We start from the raw sequence: 3,371 nt of genomic DNA, 5'->3' as shown, positions 1-3,371 counted from the left end.
AAAGATATGAGGAATTTATGTGAATCCAGTAATACGTATCGCAAGATTTTAAGCTTGTCCCTATTAATGTACCCTGTATTGGAGCTGAGAACGTTGTGTTATAAGTGTACATTGAAATAAATATAATTAAAATAATGATTTATGTAATATTAACTTAAACAATTTGCTTAAATTTATTACCTGTTTTAGTAACTATATGTTAAAACATAAAGTATTTAAAGCCTTATCAAGTCAATAACACCAGTTGTAAACGTGTGATAAAATCATCTTTATTATTACAATGTACGTTTCGATCCTGTGAATCGGATCCTTCTCAACATTCTTTACGTATATATATCAATATCATTGAGTTCCCTAAAACACTACATACTAATCAATGTCTTTTACCTCTTCTCTTCTTATAGATATAATATCAATTTAGTTATACAATGTGTCATATAACCATAATATAATATTGTACCTTTAAATTCATGTCTGATGTCAACGTTCTACTAAAATCGTTCAAATGTAAATTATTATTATCTCCAACCTCTAATCATGTATCCTACATTCGCCGACTATTATAAACATTCACGGTTACATATTTATATTTTCGATAATAAACATTCATATGCTGAGCTCAGTTTTTCCGTATCATTTTGTAAATTCAATCCCCTCTTTTGTTTATTAATGTAAATCATTTCAGATGTAAGTCGTTTATTTAAAATCACCTCCTCGTCCAAAATCTCAATATCGTCCCATTTAAATTCATGTGCAAAATTCATCCTATGCTCTGTAATTACTGATTTTTGATTCGTATTCCATTTGATATGATTCTTATGTTCTGCAATTCTATTTTTTAAATTTCTACCTGTTTGGCCAACGTATATGTTAAAATGAGTCAAATATGAATAGACACACAAATTGGGAGCACATTAATAGGACCATCGCCGCTTGGAGGACTCATAGGGACAAAACATGTTTTTTATTTTTGTCAAAAACATTATAAAGTATTAACATTTTTTAGATTACAGAAATATTATAAGAAAAAGAAATATTGAAAAAACCGATATTGATTGCAAGCAGATAAAATTAAAGCTACAGTATTTAATAATTAATTCAGTAATAAGTAAGTTGGCTAAAAGGCATATTAATAGGGACAGTTACCGGTTACCCTATGCGTTGAGTGTATACGGGGGTCATTTAAATTGTGTTCGCGCTCGATTTTGAACATCCGCTGCTCAGCAAGAAAATGACGTCCACTGCCGGACTTTCATGGGCATCTTCCTCCACTCCACAAGCTTTTTTAGGAACAGAACGGCGTCTGTATTCACTTGTTTTCAAAATATTCATAATTTAAAAAATCGCTTGGACACAATAATGATCCCCGTATATACGGTGAGGGTTATAAATATGTATGTGCGTATGTGGTGTATTTATTAGGTGTTGAACTTAATTCCTGCCGCTCGCTTAATTTAAAACAATGTTCCACACCTTTCAAAAATCTAAAAAAAAATTTTTATAATGTAATATGCTAAAAAGTTTGACACACTTTTTAGCATATTACATTAAAAAAATTTTTTTTTAGAGTTTCTAAAGGTGTGGAACATTGTTTTAAATTAAGCGAGCGGCAGGAATTAAGTTCAACACCTAATATTATATAATTCAGGGGAACATAATATAAAACACATTTAATACATACACCCAGACGTGTCTGACTTGTGTTGGTATGTTGCTTGCTAAGCATGCATTGCTAAGTATGTGTTGCTACCAGAATTGCGGCAACTGAGTCCTTATTTGTTGGCCTTCACGATTTGATAATATCAAGTAGCAACTTGCCAGCAATTTTCCGACAACTTTAAACTCGTCATCATCAAAATTCGTACTATTGCCATCAAGTTGCCATAATAATATGCAGCATCATACAATGCTGTTGTATTACCGACAACGGACGATACATTGACACAGTTATCTTGCTGTTAAACTGCTGGCAATACATATACACATTGTTGTTTACAGTGTCGGTATATTCGAAATCGCTGAAGACAGATCTACAGCAAGTTGCCAGCATCATAAGCAATCGCAGATATGTGCGATTTTGCTGAGACATGCTTTGCTATCACATATAAAAAGAAATTCAATTCGATAATGCGATTTCTTCAGAGAAAAAAAATTTACAAAGTTCCGTTTTTATTTAGATACTATTCATGTTGATAACCTAATTCTGTTTGAACAAACAGATAATATTAATGAACAAAGATAATATTCATATTAATAACCTAATTCTGTTTGAACAAACATACTAAAGTCGTAAAGCATGGAAAGCAATAAAAAAAATGCGTAATTAATAAATATTTTTATCAAGTTTATTGTTGTATCTAGTGCACCTATTATGGAAATGTTCGGAATTGATTCCGATTAGGGATGGGCGATGTTTGCCGATTAATCGAAATGGTCGATAGTTTTTTTTCGAATAGTCGATTAATCCACTCGATGTTCTTCTCAGTGATGCATCGATGCATTGATTTTTTATGTTAAACATCGGTATTTTTTAAAAAAATTATTTTTTATCTAATAAGGTCGTGTCACAAATCACAATGGAATGATTTTACTTGTCTCTACTCTGTGATTTTGTACTGTACTGTGATTTTGATACTTGTCTGTTCTGTTTTGTTTATTTTTGCTTTTAATTTGTTTATTCTTCTTATTGAAAGTGAGATTTATGTTTTATTACAAGATTATCCCTTGGTTTACAAATATTTATTTTATTTAAATGTTTAATTGCGTATTGTGTAAGATGCGTATGTAAAATAGTTGAAAATGTTATGTATGCATTACTTCCAATTAAACAGAACTTTCCATCTTGAACTATTTCCTTGAAAACATATTATTTCCTTTAACCAAAATACTATACGTTCATTAAACAATGTCTGCATTTATGGTTTGTTGTAAAAGCATGCATTAGCAACAATAATATAATTTTTCTGAAAATTATTTATAGTTTCAGCATCAACCTACAAGTGCACCGCATTTCGGAAAACTGAAACCTGAGAAATTATTTTATCAGAGGGAGAGAGGGAGAGAGAGAGAGAGAGAGAGAGAGAGAGAGAGAGACAAAAATAAAATAAAATGTATTCATTAATTTGCGTTATTCCTTTATAAAATCATCTCTTATAAAGTCATTTCTACAATTAAAAAATACTTCTTTTAAAATAACCGATTAATCGATATTTTTGATAAATAATCGAATATTCAACCTCGATGTATTCAAACGATTAATTTAGCATCGATCTTTTTTTCCAACATCGCCCATCCCTAATTCCGATCGAAATTATTCAATTATTCTCTAGATTTCTATTGTGTTTTCTAGAGAAAACGAAATAATTTTCCTA

Source organism: Trachymyrmex cornetzi, unplaced genomic scaffold, assembly GCF_001594075.2.
Source record: "Trachymyrmex cornetzi isolate Tcor2-1 unplaced genomic scaffold, Tcor1.1 scaffold16, whole genome shotgun sequence".
Taxonomy (NCBI): Eukaryota; Metazoa; Arthropoda; class Insecta; order Hymenoptera; family Formicidae; genus Trachymyrmex; species Trachymyrmex cornetzi.
The sequence above is the reverse complement of the archived record's forward strand: the minus strand, read 5'-3'. Positions refer to the sequence as shown.